The following is a 13,939-nucleotide window of genomic DNA, read 5'->3' as shown; positions in this document are numbered from 1 at the left end:
TGTTGGTAAGAGCTGGTATTCCGAGGGTGGTGTTGGTAAGAGCTGGTATTCAGAGGGTGGTGTTGGTAAGAGCTGGTATTCAGAGGGTGGTGTTGGTAAGAGCTGGTATTCAGAGGGTGGTGTTGGTAAGAGCTGGTATTCAGAGGGTGGTGTTGGTAAGAGCTGGTATTCAGAGGGTGGTGTTGGTAAGAGCTGGTATTCAGAGGGTGGTGTTGGTAAGAGCTGGTATTCAGAGGTTGGTGTTGGTAAGAGCTGGTATTCAGAGGTTGGTGTTGGTAAGAGCTGGTATTCATAGGATGGTGTTGGTAAGAGCTTTCCCTCCAGACCCGTGTTCTATCAATAACAAGGTGTTTAGCCAGGCTTGTTATGCCTGAGACTAAATACCAGACATGTCCCATCTTTATGATTCCACGAGTAAGAGCCTGAAGCTGGAACGCGTAAGAGAGGGGAGGAAAAGGGGGATACCTAGTCAGTTGTACAACTGAATGCATGCAACTGAAATGTGTCTTGCGCATTTAACCCAACCCCTCTGAATCAGAGAGGTGCGGGGGGGCTGCCATTATCGACATCCACGTCGTCGGCGCCCGGGGTGCAGTGGGTTAACTGCCTTGTTCAGGGGAACAGTGGGTTAACTGCCTTGTTCAGGGGAACAGTGGGTTAACTGCCTTGCTCAGGGGGAACAGTGGGTTAACTGCCTTGCTCAGGGGGAACAGTGGGTTAACTGCCTTGCTCAGGGGCAGAACAACAGATTTTTACCTTGTCAGCTCGGAGATTTAATCCAGCAACCTTCCGGTTACTGGCCCAATGCTCTAACCACTAGGCTAGTGTTATGCCTCCATGATGAGTTCAATCCTGAAGCTGAGGGAGGGTAAGGCTGGTCAACAGTAGAGCTCAATGATCCCTGGTCAACAGTAGAGCTCTAATGGCCCTGGTCAACAGTAGAGCTCTAATGGCCCTGGTCAACAGTAGAGCTCAATGATCCCTGGTCAACAGTAGAGCTTGTATGGCCCTGGTCAACAGTAGAGCTCTAATGGCCCTGGTCAACAGTAGAGCTCAATGATCCCTGGTCAACAGTAAAGCTCTAATGGCCCTGGTCAACAGTAGAGCTCTAATGGCCCTGGTCAACAGTAGAGCTCAATGATCCCTGGTCAACAGTAGAGCTTGTATGACCCTGGTCAACAGTAGAGCTCTAATGGCCCTGGTCAACAGTAGAGCTCTATGGGTCCTGGTCAACAGTAGAGCTCTATGGGCCCTGGTCAACTGTAGAGCTCTATGATCCCTGGTCAACAGTAGAGCCCTATGATCCCTGGTCAACAGTAGAGCCCTATGATCCCTGGTCAACAGTAGAGCCCTATGATCCCTGGTCAACAGTAGAGCTCTTATGGCCGTGGTCAACAGTAGAGCTCTATGACCCCTGGTCAACAGTAGAGCCCTATGACCCCTGGTCAACAGTAGAGCTCGATGGGCCCTGGTCAACAGTAGAGCTCTATGACCCCTGGTCAACAGTAGAGCATTATAATCCCTGGTCGACAGTAGAGCTCTATGGGCCCTGGTCAACAGTAGAGCTCTATGATCCCTTGTCAACAGTAGAGCCCTATGAGCCATGGTCAACAGTAGAGCTCTATGATCCATGGTCAACAGTAGAGCTCTATGGGTCCTGGTCGACAGTAGAGCTCTATGATCCCTGGTCAACAGTAGAGCTCTATGGGTCCTGGTCGACAGTAGAGCTCTATGATCCCTGGTCAACAGTAGAGCTCTATGAATCCTGGTCAACAGTAGAGCCCTATGGGCCCTGGTCAACAGTAGAGCCCTATGGGCCCTGGTCGACAGTAGAGCTCTATGATCCCTTGTCAACAGTAGAGCCCTATGGGCCCTGGTCGACAGTAGAGCTCTATGATCCCTGGTCAACAGTAGAGCTCTAATGGCCCTGGTCAACAGTAGAGCCTATGATCCCTGGTCAACAGTAGAGCCCTATGATCCCTGGTCAACAGTAGAGCCCTATGATCCCTGGTCAACAGTAGAGCTCTTATGGCCCTGGTCAACAGTAGAGCTCTATGACCCCTGGTCAACAGTAGAGCCCTATGACCCCTGGTCAACAGTAGAGCTCTATGATCCCTGGCCAACAGTAGAGCCCTATGGTCCCTGGTCAACAGTAGAGCTCTATGATCCCTGGACAACAGTAGAGCATTATAATCCCTGGTCGACAGTAGAGCTCTATGGGCCCTGGTCAACAGTAGAGCTCTATGATCCCTTGTCAACAGTAGAGCCCTATGAGCCATGGTCAACAGTAGAGCTCTATGATCCATGGTCAACAGTAGAGCTCTATGGGTCCTGGTCGAGAGTAGAGCTCTATTGGCCCTGGTCAACAGTAGAGCTCTATGGGTCCTGGTCGACAGTAGAGCTCTATGATCCCTGGTCAACAGTAGAGCTCTATGATCCCTGGTCAACAGTAGAGCCCTATGAGCCATGGTCAACAGTAGAGCTCTATGATCCATGGTCAACAGTAGAGCTCTATGGGTCCTGGTCGAGAGTAGAGCTCTATTGGCCCTGGTCAACAGTAGAGCTCTATGGGTCCTGGTCAACAGTAGAGCTCTATGATCCCTGGCCAACAGTAGAGCTCTATGGGTCCTGGTTAACAGTAGAGCTCTATGATCCCTGGTCAACAGTAGAGCACTATGGGCCCTGGCCAACAGTAGAGCTCTATGATCCCTGGTCAACAGTAGAGCCCTATGATCCCTGGTCAAAAGTAGAGCCCTATGGGCCCTGGTCTAAAGTAGGGCTCTAATGGCCCTGGTCAACAGTAGAGCTCTATGATCCCTGGCCAACAGTAGAGCCCTATGGTCCCTGGTCAACAGTAGAGCTCTATGATCCCTGGACAACAGTAGAGCCCTATGGGCCCTGGACAACAGTAGAGCCCTATGGGCCCTGGTCGACATTAGAGCTCTATGATCCCTGGTCAACAGTAGAGTTCTATGATCCCTGGCCAACAGTAGAGCCCTATGGTCCCTGGTCAACAGTAGAGCCCTATGATCCCTGGACAACAGTAGAGCCCTATGGGCCCTGGTCGACAGTAGAGCTCTATGATCCCTGGTCAACAGTAGAGCTCTATGATCCCTGGACAACAGTAGAGCCCTATGGGCCCTGGTCGACAGTAGAGCTCTATGATCCCTGGTCAACAGTAGAGCTCTATGATCCCTGGTCAACAGTAGAGCCCTATGATCCCTGGTCAAAAGTAGGGCACTAAACAGGGAATATGGAGGCATTTGGGACGTATCCTAAGTGTTATTCACTTCACCCAGGCTCAGACTACACTCCTCCTCCTCCCTTTCTGTTTGAACAACATGGTAACTGTCGGCAACACGGTAACTGTCGGCAACACGGTAACTGTCGGCAACACGGTAACTGGTATCTGTGAAGGGAACATTAACGCATACTGTAATAGGGTGCAGGAGGAGTTCAAGTCAAAAGAGTGATGTGGTCTAATAATTGAAGATAGGTACTGGACAGGCTGACTAATGTTCCTGACGAGACACAACACAACAGACCAGGTGGACAGTAGCCTCAGGAAGTAGCAATGCACCAGCTTGGGGAGTCAGGTATCACGGAGGCTGGGTGTACCAGTTGCGGGAGGCAGGTAGCATGGAGGCTGGACTGGGTGTACCAGTTGGGGGGAGGCAGGTAGCACGGAGGCTGGACTGTGTGTACCAGTTGGGGGGAGGCAGGTAGCTGGCTAATTGACTGTCTGGCTGGCTAACTGACTGTCTGGCTGGCTGGCTAACTGACTGTCTGGCGTGTAACGGGGTAGAGCAGCATTTGGGCGTGTTAGACTAACAGGGACAGCGTTAATGATTCAACAGGCAGAGAGTATTTCATGGTAGCCATGGGTGCTAAGGGCGTGGATGGAGACAAAGGTACAATATACTTTTCCCTGTACAGTGATACAAAGCTCTCTCTCTGTCTCATGTGCCAAATCACAGACTTCTATATCCATGTCCCTTCAACTGACAGTAAATTAAATGGACTTGACTCCACTGTCAAGGCATTTGTCTAATTTCTGTTACAAAATGTGAAATGAAAATACCCAATGACATCAGTGTAGCTGTGCTTCAGCACGTTTAGGAAGCCATTTCTGTTTGAATAAATTCCTCCTAACTGAGATCTAAGCAGACTCAGCCTTCAGCCAAGTGCCCGCAGACACAGCCTTCAGCCCAGTGCCCTCAGACCCAGCCTTCAGCCAAGTGCCCTCAGACCCAGCCTTCAGCCCAGTGCCCACAGACCCAGCCTTCAGCCAAGTGCCCACAGACCCAGCCTTCGGCCCAGTGCCCACAGACCCAGCCTTCGGCCCAGTGCCCACAGACCCAGCCTTCGGCCCAGTGCCCTCAGACCCAGCCTTCAGCCAAGTGCCCTCAGACACAGCCTTCAGCCCAGTGCCCTCAGACCCAGCCTTCAGCCCAGTGCCCACAGACCCAGCCTTCAGCCCAGTGCCCACAGACCCAGCCTTCAGCCCAGTGCCCACAGACCCAGCCTTCGGCCCAGTGCCCACAGACCCAGCCTTCGGCCCAGTGCCCACAGACCCAGCCTTCAGCCCAGTGCCCACAGACCCAGCCTTCAGCCCAGTGCCCCCAGACCCAGCCTTCAGCCCAGTGCCCTCAGACCCAGCCTTCAGCCCATCGGCCCAGTGCCCACCGACCCAGCCTTCAGCCCAGTGCCCACAGACCCAGCCTTCAGCCCAGTGCCCACAGACCCAGCCTTCAGCCCAGTGCCCACAGACCCAGCCTTCAGCCCAGTGCCCACAGACCCAGCCTTCAGCCCAGTGCCCACAGACCCAGCCTTCAGCCCAGTGCCCACAGACCCAGCCTTCAGCCCAGTGCCCACAGACCCAGCCTTCAGCCCAGTGCCCACAGACCCAGCCTTCAGCCCAGTGCCCACAGACCCAGCCTTCAGCCCAGTGCCCACAGACCCAGCCTTCAGCCCAGTGCCCACAGACCCAGCCTTCAGCCCAGTGCCCACAGACCCAGCCTTCAGCCCAGTGCCCACAGACCCAGCCTTCAGCCCAGTGCCCACAGACCCAGCCTTCAGCCCAGTGCCCTCAGACCCAGCCTTCAGCCCATCGGCCCAGTGCCCACCGACCCAGCCTTCAGCCCAGTGCCCACAGACCCAGCCTTCAGCCCAGTGCCCACAGACCCAGCCTTCAGCCCAGTGCCCACAGACCCAGCCTTCGGCCCAGTGCCCACAGACCCAGCCTTCAGCCCAGTGCCCACAGACCCAGCCTTCAGCCCAGTGCCCACAGACCCAGCCTTCAGCCCAGTGCCCGCAGACACAGCCTTCAGCCCAGTGCCCTCAGACCCAGCCTTCAGCCCATCGGCCCAGTGCCCACCGACCCAGCCTTCAGCCCAGTGCCCACAGACCCAGCCTTCAGCCCAGTGCCCACAGACCCAGCCTTCAGCCCAGTGCCCACCGACCCAGCCTTCAGCCCAGTGCCCACAGACCCAGCCTTCAGCCCAGTGCCCACAGACCCAGCCTTCAGCCCAGTGCCCACAGACCCAGCCTTCAGCCCAGTGCCCACAGACCCAGCCTTCAGCCCATCGGCCCAGTGCCCACCGACCCAGCCTTCAGCCCAGTGCCCACAGACCCAGCCTTCAGCCCAGTGCCCACAGACCCAGCCTTCAGCCCAGTGCCCACAGACCCAGCCTTCAGCCCAGTGCCCACAGACCCAGCCTTCAGCCCATCGGCCCAGTGCCCACAGACCCAGCCTTCAGCCCAGTGCCCACAGACCCAGCCTTCGGCCCAGTGCCCACAGACCCAGCCTTCAGCCCATCGGCCCAGTGCCCACAGACCCAGCCTTCAGCCCAGTGCCCACAGACCCAGCCTTCAGCCCAGTGCCCACAGACCCAGCCTTCAGCCCAGTGCCCACAGACCCAGCCTTCAGCCCAGTGCCCACAGACCCAGCCTTCAGCCCAGTGCCCTCAGACCCAGCCTTCAGCCCATCGGCCCAGTGCCCACCCTTCAGCCCAGTGCCCTCAGACCCAGCCTTCAGCCCAGTGCCCACAGACCCAGCCTTCAGCCCAGTGCCCACAGACCCAGCCTTCAGCCCAGTGCCCACAGACCCAGCCTTCAGCCCAGTGCCCACAGACCCAGCCTTCAGCCCAGTGCCCACAGACCCAGCCTTCAGCCCAGTGCCCACAGACCCAGCCTTCAGCCCAGTGCCCTCAGACCCAGCCTTCAGCCCAGTGCCCACAGACCCAGCCTTCAGCCCAGTGCCCACAGACCCAGCCTTCAGCCCACAGACCCAGCCTTCAGCCCACAGACCCAGCCTTCAGCCCACAGACCCAGCCTTCAGCCCACAGACCCAGCCTTCAGCCCACAGACCCAGCCTTCAGCCCTCAGACCCAGCCTTCAGCCCATCGGCCCAGTGCCCACAGACCCAGCCTTCAGCCCAGTGCCCACAGACCCAGCCTTCAGCCCAGTGCCCACAGACCCAGCCTTCAGCCCATCGGCCCAGTGCCCACAGACCCAGCCTTCAGCCCAGTGCCCACAGACCCAGCCTTCAGCCCAGTGCCCACAGACCCAGCCTTCAGCCCAGTGCCCACAGACCCAGCCTTCAGCCCAGTGCCCACAGACCCAGCCTTCAGCCCAGTGCCCTCAGACCCAGCCTTCAGCCCATCGGCCCAGTGCCCACCCTTCAGCCCAGTGCCCTCAGACCCAGCCTTCAGCCCAGTGCCCACAGACCCAGCCTTCAGCCCAGTGCCCACAGACCCAGCCTTCAGCCCAGTGCCCACAGACCCAGCCTTCAGCCCAGTGCCCACAGACCCATGCTTCAGCCCAGTGCCCACAGACCCAGCCTTCAGCCCAGTGCCCACAGACCCATGCTTCAGCCCAGTGCCCTCAGACCCAGCCTTCAGCCCAGTGCCCTCAGACCCAGCCCATCAGCCCAGTGCCCACAGACCCAGCCTTCAGCCCACAGACCCAGCCTTCAGCCCAGTGCCCACAGACCCAGCCTTCAGCCCAGTGCCCACAGACCCATGCTTCAGCCCAGTGCCCTCAGACCCAGCCTTCAGCCCAGTGCCCTCAGACCCAGCCCATCAGCCCAGTGCCCTCAGACCCAGCCTTCAGCCCACAGACCCAGCCTTCAGCCCAGTGCCCACAGACCCATGCTTCAGCCCAGTGCCCTCAGACCCAGCCTTCAGCCCAGTGCCCTCAGACCCAGCCCATCAGCCCAGTGCCCTCAGACCCAGCCTTCAGCCCACAGACCCAGCCCATCGGCCCAGTGCCCTCAGACCCAGCCTTCAGCCCAGTGCCCACAGACCCAGCCTTCAGCCCAGTGCCCTCAGACCCAGCCTTCAGCCCACAGACCCAGCCCATCGGCCCAGTGCCCTCAGACCCAGCCTTCAGCCCAGTGCCCACAGACCCAGCCTTCAGCCCAGTGCCCTCAGACCCAGCCTTCAGCCCACAGACCCAGCCCATCGGCCCAGTGCCCTCAGACCCAGCCTTCAGCCCAGTGCCCACAGACCCAGCCTTCAGCCCAGTGCCCTCAGACCCAGCCTTCAGCCCAGTGCCCACAGACCCAGCCTTCAGCCCAGTGCCCTCAGACCCAGCCTTCAGCCCAGTGCCCTCAGACCCAGCCTTCAGCCCACAGACCCAGCCCATCGGCCCAGTGCCCTCAGACCCAGCCTTCAGCCCAGTGCCCACAGACCCAGCCGTCAGCCCAGTGCCCACAGACCCAGCCGTCAGCCCAGTGCCCTCAGACCCAGCCTTCAGCCCAGTGCCCACAGACCCAGCCTTCAGCCCAGTGCCCTCAGACCCAGCCTTCAGCCCACAGACCCAGCCCATCGGCCCAGTGCCCTCAGACCCAGCCTTCAGCCCAGTGCCCACAGACCCAGCCGTCAGCCCAGTGCCCACAGACCCAGCCGTCAGCCCAGTGCCCTCAGACCCAGCCTTCAGCCCAGTGCCCACAGACCCAGCCTTCAGCCCATCGGCCCTGTGCCCACAGACCCAGCCTTCAGCCCAGTGCCCACAGACCCAGCCTTCAGCCCAGTGCCCTCAGACCCAGCCTTCAGCCCAGTGCCCACAGACCCAGCCTTCAGCCCAGTGCCCTCAGACCCAGCCTTCAGCCCAGTGCCCTCAGACCCAGCCTTCAGCCCACAGACCCAGCCCATCGGCCCAGTGCCCTCAGACCCAGCCTTCAGCCCAGTGCCCACAGACCCAGCCGTCAGCCCAGTGCCCACAGACCCAGCCGTCAGCCCAGTGCCCTCAGACCCAGCCTTCAGCCCAGTGCCCACAGACCCAGCCTTCAGCCCAGTGCCCTCAGACCCAGCCTTCAGCCCAGTGCCCTCAGACCCAGCCTTCAGCCCACAGACCCAGCCCATCGGCCCAGTGCCCTCAGACCCAGCCTTCAGCCCAGTGCCCACAGACCCAGCCGTCAGCCCAGTGCCCACAGACCCAGCCGTCAGCCCAGTGCCCTCAGACCCAGCCTTCAGCCCAGTGCCCACAGACCCAGCCTTCAGCCCAGTGCCCTCAGACCCAGCCTTCAGCCCACAGACCCAGCCCATCGGCCCAGTGCCCTCAGACCCAGCCTTCAGCCCAGTGCCCACAGACCCAGCCGTCAGCCCAGTGCCCACAGACCCAGCCGTCAGCCCAGTGCCTCAGACCCAGCCTTCAGCCCAGTGCCCACAGACCCAGCCTTCAGCCCATCGGCCCAGTGCCCACAGACCCAGCCTTCAGCCCAGTGCCCACAGACCCAGCCTTCAGCCCATCGGCCCAGTGCCCACAGACCCAGCCTTCAGCCCAGTGCCCACAGACCCAGCCTTCAGCCCAGTGCCCACAGACCCAGCCTTCAGCCCAGTGCCCACAGACCCAGCCTTCAGCCCAGTGCCCTCAGACCCAGCCTTCAGCCCAGTGCCCACAGACCCAGCCTTCAGCCTTCAGCCCACAGACCCAGCCTTCAGCCCACAGACCCAGCCTTCAGCCCAGTGCCCACAGACCCAGCCTTCAGCCCACAGACCCAGCCTTCAGCCCAGTGCCCACAGACCCAGCCTTCAGCCCAGTGCCCACAGACCCAGCCTTCAGCCCACAGACCCAGCCTTCAGCCCACCGACCCAGCCTTCAGCCCAGTGCCCACAGACCCAGCCTTCAGCCCAGTGCCCACAGACCCAGCCTTCAGCCCACAGACCCAGCCTTCAGCCCACAGACCCAGCCTTCAGCCCAGTGCCCACAGACCCAGCCTTCAGCCCAGTGCCCACAGACCCAGCCTTCAGCCCAGTGCCCACAGACCCAGCCTTCAGCCCAGTGCCCACAGACCCAGCCTTCAGCCCAGTGCCCACAGACCCAGCCTTCAGCCCAGTGCCCACAGACCCAGCCTTCAGCCCAGTGCCCACAGACCCAGCCTTCAGCCCACAGACCCAGCCTTCAGCCCAGTGCCCACCGACCCAGCCTTCAGCCCAGTGCCCACAGACCCAGCCTTCAGCCCAGTGCCCACAGACCCAGCCTTCAGCCCAGTGCCCACAGACCCAGCCTTCAGCCCAGTGCCCACAGACCCAGCCTTCAGCCCAGTGCCCACAGACCCAGCCTTCAGCCCACAGACCCAGCCTTCAGCCCACAGACCCAGCCTTCAGCCCAGTGCCCACAGACCCAGCCTTCAGCCCACAGACCCAGCCTTCAGCCCACAGACCCAGCCTTCAGCCCACAGACCCAGCCTTCAGCCCACAGACCCAGCCTTCAGCCCACAGACCCAGCCTTCAGCCCACAGACCCAGCCTTCAGCCCACAGACCCAGCCTTCAGCCCACAGACCCAGCCTTCAGCCCAGTGCCCACAGACCCAGCCTTCAGCCCACAGACCCAGCCTTCAGCCCAGTGCCCACAGACCCAGCCTTCAGCCATCGGCCCAGTGCCCACAGACCCAGCCTTCAGCCCAGTGCCCACAGACCCAGCCTTCAGCCCATCGGCCCAGTGCCCACAGACCCAGCCTTCAGCCTTCAGCCCACAGACCCAGCCTTCAGCCTTCAGCCCACAGACCCAGCCTTCAGCCTTCAGCCTTCAGCCCTGGAAAAACACTTTCAGCTTTGAGCCTGTTCCTTTACCAACCTCAAGCTGCCATCACTAAATCGTATTGAAAAAGTTGCTGCTGACTAACATTTGTGGCGATTTGCGATAGCAGCATAAATATCTGATTTGTCTGTGTCTGCCGGGCAGTATAGATCACTGCAGGGAAACGGGGAAGGAACTATGAAGAACAAAGTCAAAGACACTCATATACAACCAAACTCCTTAGGAAGGATTTGGGGTGTAGTGACCCCCAGGGGGATGACATGTCATGTAAGACTCCTTGAGTCTGTACCTCCTCATCCAGTCAGAATGGGAGACTACACGATCATCCGGCTGTACATGGGGAGACATGTACTTTACTTTCCTCTCTTCATAATATTATCAGGTGCAAGAGGGAACAAGCAGGCTGGATTCCAACTATATGATTTATGGACAAAGCGCTTAGCTTAGCTCTATCCCTCCCCTCTCTCCATTGCTCCTCTCTCTCTCCTGTATAATCAACCCCCAGCACAACAAGCCACAAATATAGATTCCTTTCAACACACGCACAAGAACACACACTCAACCACCGCTAGCTAAATCTGTCAAGAACACACACTAAGCCACTGCTAGAAAAACCTGTCAAGAAGGAAAGACGCTGTATAATTGGTTCCCAACGAGTGTTGCTGTAACACAGTAATAAGTTCCCTTTTCATCTTCTGTTGGCTTCGCAGCACGCTGAGGGTGTAGAAGGCAACACCCAACATAAAGATAGAGATCCTATTCAAAGTTAAACTGCCACTCCCTACAATCAAATATGACACGGACAGAGATGGCCGCCTCGCTTCGCGTTCTTAGGAAACTACGCAGTATTTTGTTTTTAATGTATTATTTCTTACACCGTTACCCCAGTAAATCTTAAGTCTTATTACATACAGCCGGGAAGAACTATTGGATATAAGAGTGTCAACTGACCAACATTACGGTCAGGAATACGACTTTCCCAAAGCAGATCCTCTTTTCGAACCACCACCTCAGGAAAAATGATCTAATTCCCAGTAGCAGAAGGGATAGAGGGAGTGGCCTTCTGGTCAGGCTCCGTAGACGTGCACATCGCTCCCAAGAATACTACTTGCCAATGTCCCGTCTCCTGACAACAAGGTGGACGAAATTAGAGCCAAAGGGTTTGCCTTCCAGAGAGGCATCAGAGATTGTAACGTTCTCTGGTTCACGGAAACGTGGCTCTCTCGGGATACGTTGTCGAAATCGGTTCAGCCACCGGGCTTCTCCATTCATGGCGCTGACAGAGATAAACACCTCACTGGGAAGAGGAAGGGTGGGGGGTATATGCTTCATGATTAATGACTCATGGTGTAATCATAACAACATACAGGAACTCAAGTCCTTCTGCTCACCCGACCTAGAATTGCTTACAATCAAATGTCGGCCATTTTACCTACCAAGAGAATTCTTGTCAGTTATAGTCACAGATGTGTACATTCCCCCTCAAGCGAACACCACGACGGCCCTCAAGAAACTTCACTGGACTCTAAACTGGAAACCATATATCTGGAGGCTGCATTTATTGTAGCTGGGGATTTTAACAGGGGCAAATTTGAGAACAAGGCTACCTAAATTCTATCAGCATATTGATTGCACGACTCGCAGGGCTAATACTCACGATCACTGCTACTCTTAACTTCTGCGACACATACAAAGCCCTCCCTTCAGCAAATCCGACCACAACGCCATCTTGCTCATTCTGTCTTATAGGCAGAAACTCAAACAGGATGTACCAGTGACGAGAACCATTCACCTCTGGTCTGACCAATCAGAAGCCACGCTTCAAGATTGTTTTGATGACGCAGACTGGATTATGTTCCGGTCAGCCTCAGAGAACAACATTGACCTATACGCTGACTCGGTGAGTGCGTTTATTAAGAAGTGCAATGGAGATGTTGTACCCACTGTGACTATTAAATCCTACCCTAACCACCAGAAACCGTGGATGGATGGCGGCATTCGCACAAAACTGAAAATGCGATCCACCGCATTTAACCATGCAAAGACTGGGAATATGGCTGAATATAAACAGTGTAGTTATACCCTCCGCAAGGCAATCAAACAAGCGAAATGTCAGTACAGGGACAAAGTGGAGTCGCAACTCAACAGCTCAGACATGAGAGGTATGTGGCAGGGTATAAAGGAAATCACGGACTACAAAAACAAAAACAGCCACGTCACAGACACCAAAGTCACGCTTCCAGACAAACTAAACACCTTCTTTGCACGTTTTGAGGATAATACAGTGCCACCGTCGCGGCCCGCTAACAAGGACTGGGGCCCACCCCTCTCCTTCTCCGTGGCTGACGTGAGTAAGACATTTAAACGTGTTAAACCTCACAAGGCTGTTGGCCCAAACGGCATCCCTAGCCGTGTCCTCAGAGCATGCGCTGGTGTGTTTACGGACATATTCAATCTCTCTCCCTATCCCAGTCTGTTGCTTCAAAATGGCTACCGTTTTCCCAAGAAAACAAAGATAACTGAATGACTATCGCCCCGTTACTTCTGTCATAATGAGGTGCTTTGATCATATCACCTCCACCTCCACCTTACCGGCCACCCTAGACCCACTTCAGTTTGCATACTGCCCCAAAAGGTCCACAGATGACGCAATCACCATCACACTGCACATCTCTAACACTTACAGCGGGGCAAAATTTTATAAAATACTTTTTTATAAATACTTATTTTCCACCGTAATTTGGAAATAAATTCATAAAAAAATCCTACAATGTGATTTTCTGGAGAATTTTTTTTAAAATAATTTTGTCTGTCATAGTTGAAGTGTACCTATGATGAAAATTACAGGCCTCTCTCATCTTTTTAAGTGGGAGAACTTGCACAATTGGTGGATGTCTAAATACGTTTTTGCCCCACTGTATGTAAGAATGCTGTTCATTGACTCTGCATTCAACACCATAGTACCCTCCAAGCTCATCATCCAGCTGGAGGCCCTGGGTCTTAACCCCGGCCTGTGAAACTGGGTCTTAACCCCGCCCTGTGAAACTGGGTCCTGGACTTTCTGATGGGCCGCCCCCAGGTGGTGAAGGTAGAAAACAACATCGCCACTTTGCTGACCCTCAACACTGGTGGCCCCACAAGGGTGTGTGCTCAGCCCTCTCCTGTTACTATGTGTTCACCCACGACTGTTTGGCCATGCCTCCAACTCAATCAGCAAGTTTGCAGACGACACAACAGTAGTGGGCTTGATCACCAACAACGACAAGACAGCCTACAGAGAGGAGGTGAGGGCGGTGGCAGGAAAACAACCTTGCACTCAATGTCAACAAAACAAAGGAGATGATCGTGGACTTCAGGAAACAGCAGAGGGAGCACCCCCCCTATCCACATCGATGGGACCGCAGTGGAGAAGGTGGAACGTTTTAAGTTTCTGGGTGTACACATCACAGACAAACTGAGACAGTGTGGTGAAGAAGGCGCAACAGCACCTCTGCAACCTCAGGAGGCTGAAGAAACTTGGCTTGTCACCCAAAACCCTGACAAACTTTTACAGATGCACAATCAAGAGCATCCTGTCGGGCTGTATCACAGCCTGGTACGGCAACTGCTCCGCCCATAACCGCCAGGCTCTCCAGAGGGCGGTGCGGTCTGCACAACGCATCACCAGGGGCAAACTACCTGCCCTCCATGACACATACAGCACCTGATGTCACAGGAAGGCCAAAAAGATCATCAAGGACAACAACCACCCGAGCCACTGCCTGTTCACCCCGCTATCATCCAGAAGGCGAGGTCAGTACAGGTGCATCAAAGCTGGGACCGAGAGACTGAAAAACAGCTTCTATCTCAAGGCCATCAGACTGTTAAACAGCCACCACTAACATTGAGCGGCTTG

The sequence above is a fragment of the Oncorhynchus keta genome, chromosome 35 (genome assembly GCF_023373465.1).
Source record: "Oncorhynchus keta strain PuntledgeMale-10-30-2019 chromosome 35, Oket_V2, whole genome shotgun sequence".
Taxonomy (NCBI): domain Eukaryota; kingdom Metazoa; phylum Chordata; class Actinopteri; order Salmoniformes; family Salmonidae; genus Oncorhynchus; species Oncorhynchus keta.
The sequence above is the reverse complement of the archived record's forward strand: the minus strand, read 5'-3'. Positions refer to the sequence as shown.